We start from the raw sequence: 7,907 nt of genomic DNA on the forward strand, positions 1-7,907 counted from the left end.
AGTGACAGATATCCGAAATAGTCTACTTTTCTAATCAGGTAAATGTAAATAAAACTGTATTAGTGAGTACAGATATCTAAGTTCCAAATCAGAAAATATTTAATCTACAAGACAAGTACACATAGTGTTTGAATGAAGCAACAAATGCCGATTTCTTTGTAGCAAGTCGTGTGTTTTATACTCTCAGAATGTATTCTGCCACCAAGATGATTTTCACACTCTAGTTGGATCATGAGCCCCATAATTGGCTGCTTCAGATTGTACTATAGACACAGACTAAGTACAGTCCATGCCCGGGTGTTGCTTCCTGTTGTATTTAATGGCCATTTAAGATATTGATAAGGGCAGCAACTCTTACACATAGATAAAATAAAAATAAATTTGGAAATCATTTCTATTAAGACATAAATTGATAGAAATAATATTGAGCATATCTATCTATCTACATTTACATGTATATATACATATGTATACATGTATAAATGTGTATATTTATATATGTATATTTATATACATATATACGTATACCCTATTAGTATTTCACTCAGATAGAATGACTGCGGATTCCCCGAGTGTAATCCAAAACCATTTGCAATATTCTTGCTTTTATCGGAGCTATAGTCATTTGATCTGTAAAGACCAGCATGTCATAGATCATTGAAGGCTTCATGAGGGATCGATGGAGAATGAGCTGGAGAGGCAGTCAGAATGCATAGATAAGAAAACAGAATCTTAATCGTTTTATAATTTTTCTGCTCTTTACACTCAGAAGGTATACCACCAAACTGATTCACACCTTCTTCGCTAGTCATGAGGTTTGAAGTTCCATGTTTGTGTCTGCAGGATTGAGACAGTGTGAGTATAGTCTGTGTTCTTGGGTTGGATTTATTCATTTACTTATGGCTTTCAATGAGTGGTTCCTTGTCCATTGATTACCTCTGGAGAACAGCTATAGCCAAATGCATATGTCATGCATATGAGACACATTGTTTAATACAGTGTTACCAAATTAAGAGTGTGCATTGAGAGCGATAATCATTGCTCCGTAGATAGAAGAACTTACTATTCTGGTATAATTCTCCAGTTGGGTTTAATCATCAATATCCCAGCCTTTCACTCTATTTCTTGGAGACCTCCTACCATCATGTGGCCTTTGTATGTAACATATACATGTGTCCCTAATACATACATGCAGATAAAAATAGTCAAGCCAATAAATGGAAATAAAATAGTATTTTATATCATAGTTCCCCAGTAAATTTACTATCATTGTATTAAAAAACACAGTAGGTCATGAATACCAGATGACTGAGTCGTCCACAGGAAGTAAAATTTTTCCGAATGTTCTTTGTATACACATGTAGTTGTTTGGTAAGAAGCGTTAATAATGCAATTACACAGAGTGTTTTAATGAAGCAACAAATGGTCATTTTCTTTGTTGATATCTTCTGTTTTATACTCTCAGAATGTTTTCTGCTGCCAAGATGATTTTCACACTCTATTTTGATCCTGAGTGCCATAATAAGCTGCTTCTTTTTGTTCTATAGACACAGTGTAAGTACATTCCATGTTTGGGTGTTACTTCTGTTGCATTTAATGGCCATTTACGTAACTATTTATGAAGGCAGCAACTATTTATGAAGACAGCCATGCAAAGGCTGTATGCGGCATGTGTTTTAAATACAAGGTTTAATAAAATTGTGTCAAATTAACGATAGATATTATAAAGGGCTTCATAATTCACTAAGAAACTGAGGCTCCCTGATATATACTGTAGTTTCTTGTCTTTAGTTGTTCTGTGTGAGGTATATTTATCTCAGTAGTATTTTTTGTCAGTTGTTCAATAACTATGCCTACCTAAATAGAGAAGAAGAAATTGATGTTGGATCAATGATGACTGTGGGTGCTGTATGAGTCATGGATTGTGACTACAAGTCTTGGAGTCTGAGGTTCACATCGTAATATATGTACAGCATGTTATGTTTTTAGTGACAGATTTTATGTATAGTCTACTTTTACATGTAGATAAAATAAAGATGGATTTGGAAATCATTTCTAGTAAGATATAACTCGGTAACAATGATGTTCAGCATGTATAGTAATTAGTATTTCATTTAGATATGATGACTTTGGATTCACCGTGAGTAATCTAAAACCATTTGCAATATTCCTGCTCACATCAGAACTATGGTCATTTGATCTCTAAGGACCAGCAAGTCATAGAGCATTGAAGGCTTCATGAGGGATAAAATGGAGAATGAGCCAGAGAGGCAGACAGAATGCATAGATAAGAAAACAGAATCTTAATCGTTTTATAATTTTTCTGCTCTATACTCTCAGAATGTATACCTCCAAACTGATTCACACCTTCTTCGCTAGTCATGAGGTTTGAGCTTCCATGTTTGTGTCTGCAGGATTGAGACAGTGTGAGTATCGTCTGTGTTCTTGGGTTGGATTTATTCATTTACTTATGGCTTTTAATGAGTGGTTCCATGTCCATTGATGACCTCTGAAGAGCACCTATAGCCAAATGCATATGTCATGCATATGAAACACAATGTTTAATACAGTTTTACCAAATTAAGAGTGTGCATTGAGAGTGATAATCATCGCTGCAGAAGCTCCTTTAGAGGTTGCAAGTACACACAATGGTCTTGCAATGAGGTCTTTTTTTTTTTTTTAGTATGAATTTTCTCAATAGTACTAGTGACCAGTTGCTCAATAAATGTACCAAAATTACTGGACAAGAGGAGTGCTGATGTTGGATCTATGATGACTTATCTATCTCATCTGCGCGTTTGAGTCATGAATTATGACAGGAACTTTGAGTCTGAGGTCAACATCAGAAATTGTCTAGTGCATACTATGATCTTAGTGACATATGTAAGAAATAACCTTCTTCTGTAAGTCAGTAAATATAAATAAAAGTTTATTAGTAAGTTATTTACAATCAAAATGTAGTCCAAGAATACGATATATATTTATGTATATATGTATATATACACATGTATATTATGTATGTCGGAAACATTATAGTAGCTATGGCCACTTGTTTTCTCAAGAAGAAAATGTGACAGAATGGTGACCACATAGGTGTGGCTTAAGATAAAATGTCTGGAAGAAGGCAGAATGTATGGTTGAGAGAACAGACGTCAGTCCTTTTTTAACCTTTTCTGTCTATACTTCAAGAATGGATATCCTTCCAGCCAACTTCATACATTCTCCCTTGAAAATAAACCTTGTGATCTAGCCTTTGTGTTCTTGGATCGACACTGTGTGAGTATTATCAGTGTTTGTGCCTTTGCTTATGTTACTTACAGATTGCCCTGTAAGAGAAAACTTGGCTAAATAGTGAAGATGGCAAATATGTGAAGCACAATGTTTAACAAATTAACTTTGCCAAATTAAATGTGTATAAATAAATACTCAGTTGGACAAAAGATCCTTTAGATGTTTAAATTACACTCAAGGATCTTGCTGTTAGCATTTTGTATTTCATAATTATCTCAATACTGTGTTTAATTATGAAAAGAACATATAGAAATTAATAGAAAAGAGGAGGGCAGATGTTGGACCAATGATGACCAGTGGTAGCCGTATGATTCATGGATCATGACTATATATCTGGGAGTCTGAGGTCCACATCTTAATAACTTGTATAATAACCCAAGACCCTGGTAACAGGTATGAGTGCTAGTCTTATTTTATAATTAATTTAAAACAAAAATATAAATTTATAGCTTAGACTCCAGTTAAGATGTTACTTCATAGTAATGGTATTAAGGATATATACGATGGCATGCCCAAGGATGCCATATGAACCGTAATTAAAGACAGTATGAACTGTAATTAAAGACAGTAATTAAAGAAGTAGGGCTGTTTTCTTTTCTTCTCAAGAAACACATATATTGGTGTCATACACATTTGGATAAGAGTCAAGGAGAAAGTAGCAAGATTATCAGGTAGAGGTGATGGTTGTATGAACAGAGTACAAATTTCTTTATTATCTTGTGCTTTATACTCTCAGGAAGGATGCCCTCAAGTGTATTTTGATATTCTCTCTCAGTCATAAGTGTCATGGTCAACTCTGTTTTCTTTGTAGACACTAGGCGAGTATAGCTAATTTTCTTTTGTTGCTTCGTGTTTTCTTTTAATGGTTGTCAATGTACTGAGAAAAGAAAATCCACTTATTATCTGGGAAGAGCAACCACGCTCAAAGCATTAGTTGGCAGTGGGATGAAACCGAATGTTTATCAATATTTCCCAGACAAGGAATGTATAAGAGAAGTGATTATAATCATGGCAAGAGATCGTGATGGCCTTCAGAGTACACTCAAGGATCTTGTCCTTAGATTGCATCATTCATAATCATCTTAGAGGCACCTGTGAGATCAATTGCTCAACCAACATTCCTAAATCAATAGAGAAGAATAGGGTTGAGGCTGAGTCAATGAAGACCACTGCGTGTGAGGCATAAGACATGGCTAAGGATCTGGGAGTTTGACGTCCATATTATGAATATAACTTGTACCCATGTTCTTAGATATAGGTGTGAAAAGGGGATGGGAAGCAGTGTTATTTTATTTAACTGAACACCTTAAAATTTAATTGTCAGGTCATTTTCCAAGTAACATGTCATTCTATCGTAAGGGTACTAAAATTCCATACCAAAACCAGTAGTTAATAAACAGTGGTAATTGTTTATAAATCAATAGAGGAGTGCCCGGTGAACATGGCTTACTGATGGCTTCTAGTACTTCATGCATAGTGGATTATGACTATAGGTCTGGGCTCTGTTATCAGCACTTCTGGCTCATGATGTATACACAGTGTGAGTGTAGTCATTTAAGATGAGCAGCCATTGCCAATTGATTAATATGCCATGTGCATTAAGATAGTGTTTAATAGCATTTTGTCAAATTAAGAGTTAGTTATTTCTCCAGTAGAAAGTATTTTGATAGAGCTTTTCCTTTCATAAATACATTGAGTTAACCAAAATAGATAGGTAGGTAGGTAGGTAGATAGATAGATAGATAGATAGATAGATAGATAGATAGATAGATAGATAGATAGATAAATGATTTTGTTAGTAACAAAATCGATACTCAACATGGCAATATCCTGAGTAGTTTTAAAGTATACTTAAGGATCTTATTCTTAGGTTTTTGTGATTCTTAATTATTTCAATAGTAGTAGTGATCAATGCTTAGCAAAGTTGCAGTAATTAATAGAGAAGTGAGGGCTGATGTTGGATCTATGGTGACCTCTGGTGCCTTATGAGTCGTGGATCATGATCACAGGTCTGGGAGTCTGAGGTCCACATCCTAAAATGCCTAAATGTACCCATTGTCTCAGTGACAGTTGTTAGGAATAGTCAACTTCTGCAATCTGATAAAAATACTAATCAATTTGAGAAATTTTACAATCATAGTATACAGAAAGTTTGTATACACTACATATACCAAACACAGTAGAACTTAAGATATGAGAAGTGAGAATGTCCCATTTTATTAAAGTTATATTCAGTATTCTTAGTGGAATGGTAGCTATGACACTGTATTTTATCCAAAAAAGAACATATAGTTGTGTAACAACATTTAGATTACAAGCCACTTACCTTTTTTTTTTCTTTTTTGACCTTGAATCCTTTCTTTTTAAAATTACATTTTTTCACACAGTATAGCCTGATCAAGGTTTCTTCTCCTTTATCTCCTCCCAGTTCCTCCCTTCCTTCACATCCAACATTACCCCTTCTTTCTCTTTGTCTCTTTAGAAAACAAACAATCAAAGAACAACAAAACAGACAAACCAATATTGAATAAAAATAACAATCATAGAAAAAGAAAGAAAGATTAAACACCTGAGGTACATCCATACACAGATACAAATAAAAACCCATAAAACAGAAAATTAGAAAATTAAAATATTATATATAAAATTAAAATTATATTATATAATTATAATACAGTATATAATAAATGAATAATAAGGTTAAGAGAAATGTCCAGACTTAGCCACCAAGTTCTGAGTGAGTTGTCCTTTCTTGAATAATGAAATGAAAAATTGTAAATATATTAGAGGCTCTTTACACCCTGTTTATTTTGTACTCTCAAAACAGATGCATTTCTCATAGGTCACCAGGTTCATGGTCCCTCATATGTGTCAGAAGCATATTCACCAACGTGAGTCAAATTTCTTGGTTTTAATTCTTTCTTCTGTTTTTATAAAGGCATTGCATAGAATCTAAAGATCCATGGTCCAGTGAGAAGTATGACGTGGTCATGAACTGCTTGGTTGATTAATTAATATTATTGAAATTAACATTAATTTTAGCAGACATAGTAACCTTAGGCAATGGGCTAAAATATTGATATAAATTATAATTAAAGACATTTTTCATGACTTATAATAATCAACTAATGATAATCAAAGTTCATTGGAGAAACTAGAGGCCAAGGTTGGATCAGTGATGACATCTTGTTGGGTATGAGCCGTGGATCATGACAACAGGTCTGGAAGTCTGAGTTCCATACCTTAAAGGCATCTAGTGTGCATGCTCTGATCCTAGACATTCCTCTGAGGTGTGTTCAAGTATGTTCTCTTTCAAATTTTTAAATTTTCACTTTTGTCTTTAGAAGTTAGTCTGTGAAAGAATATGCAAATATATGCATTGTTCAACATGAGAATAATGCCTATTGAGAAATAGCAATGAGCCAGGAAACCATGTGTGTTTAGAAATAAATAACTAACTAAAAAACACAATAAAAGTAAACAAACAGTCATAACAAGAGAAATGAATATCTTAATGGTATTACTAGCTAAGGATAATGTATTTACTAAAAATAATGGCAAGTCCTTGTCTTGTTCAGGACATGAGTATTTATTATTGTATTCTCACATAAGTCAAACTAAGAGAATTTAGTTCCTGCCAAGTGACTAATAAAATAGAAGGGGGGAATGAGATAATAAATGGCTATAATATAATTTTTCTCCTTTGTACTGTCAGCATAGATGCTTTCTTCGTGATATTCACATTCTGATTTCTGATCACACAGAGTAAGTATCGTCAAATCCCCTGACTTAGTTTGGGAGGTTTATACGCTTAAAGTACCACACAGAATTGATCAAAACCAACTTTGGCTGACTTAGAAATAAGCATGGCCATCCTCTATTAAGCTCATTAGTTAATGCTTGCATAATTAGTTAATGCTTGCATAATTGAGAACAACAAAGAAAAAAGAGAGATCTCATCTAAGTGATGGAAGATGCTGTGGATGACTTAAAGAGCTTTGTGATTTATAGTCACCTAAATGTCACTAGGAAATTTCAGATTTATTAATTAACAAATGTAGAAATAAATGGAGCTAGACCTGTCTTGTGTAAAGGATGACCACTGTGGTTATGGTTCTGTATGTTTGAAGTCCACCCTCACCCTTAGACATGGTCCTCCATATAGATGAAGGAACAGAGGCAGCTTTATATCCTTGCTGCTAGTATTAATAGATTCTCAAGAATAAAATACAAATAAGAGAGAATTATGCTGCTATTAAAAGTATAGAATGAGAATGAAGGTAATTACTACTATATATTGGAAATATTAGTGTTTTTCTTAGTAGTTCCAATTTATTCCTCTTGTCTGAGGACATGGCTTATAGACTTCATGATCAATTTTGAGTTAGTAAAAAAAAAAGTCAGTGCTATTCTGTTTCTGAAGAGAAAGTAAACATGACTAAATGACTTGTAGGTAAATTGACCAGTGTACAATATATGTTTATTATTGTCTGTTTTTTTCCTTTCAGAATGGCCAACTTCAGATCAATGGGTGGATCCTACCTCATCTTAAGCTCCAGGGTTGTAGGGTCACAGCTACAATCGTGAGTAATAATTACAGTATCACTTTTTGAATG

The 7,907-nt window shown here is 33.9% G+C and overlaps 1 long non-coding RNA gene, 4 other non-coding genes and 1 pseudogene across 19 annotated transcripts in view; all 6 read left to right on the forward strand.

Annotated features, from left to right (window-relative positions):
- Nucleotides 1-7,907, forward strand: part of LOC116079626 — a 68,679-nt gene that overhangs the window by 58,886 nt on the left and 1,886 nt on the right. For 12 of the 15 annotated variants that reach the window (XR_004114079.1, XR_004114081.1, XR_004114078.1 and 9 more), the window contains 5 exons: nucleotides 770-855; nucleotides 2,341-3,276; nucleotides 6,134-6,182; nucleotides 7,007-7,056; nucleotides 7,800-7,874. This is a non-coding gene — a long non-coding RNA (uncharacterized LOC116079626). Of the gene's footprint in view, nucleotides 1-769; nucleotides 856-2,340; nucleotides 3,277-6,118; nucleotides 6,183-7,006; nucleotides 7,057-7,799; nucleotides 7,875-7,907 lie in introns of all 15 variants that reach the window. The other 3 variants (XR_004114076.1, XR_004114084.1, XR_004114083.1) reach the window with 3 other exon arrangements.
- Nucleotides 1,884-1,955, forward strand: LOC116081279. Its single transcript, XR_004114790.1, has one exon. It is a non-coding gene; the product is annotated as a small nucleolar RNA SNORD113/SNORD114 family (small nucleolar RNA).
- LOC116081292 lies at nucleotides 2,763-2,841 on the forward strand (annotated as a pseudogene).
- Nucleotides 3,571-3,643, forward strand: LOC116081272. Its single transcript, XR_004114784.1, has one exon. It is a non-coding gene; the product is annotated as a small nucleolar RNA SNORD113/SNORD114 family (small nucleolar RNA).
- On the forward strand, nucleotides 5,250-5,321 carry LOC116081273. Its single transcript, XR_004114785.1, has one exon. It is a non-coding gene; the product is annotated as a small nucleolar RNA SNORD113/SNORD114 family (small nucleolar RNA).
- On the forward strand, nucleotides 6,460-6,531 carry LOC116081280. The gene has a single exon (XR_004114791.1). It is a non-coding gene; the product is annotated as a small nucleolar RNA SNORD113/SNORD114 family (small nucleolar RNA).

Source organism: Mastomys coucha, unplaced genomic scaffold, assembly GCF_008632895.1.
Source record: "Mastomys coucha isolate ucsf_1 unplaced genomic scaffold, UCSF_Mcou_1 pScaffold6, whole genome shotgun sequence".
Lineage (NCBI taxonomy): Eukaryota > Metazoa > Chordata > Mammalia > Rodentia > Muridae > Mastomys > Mastomys coucha.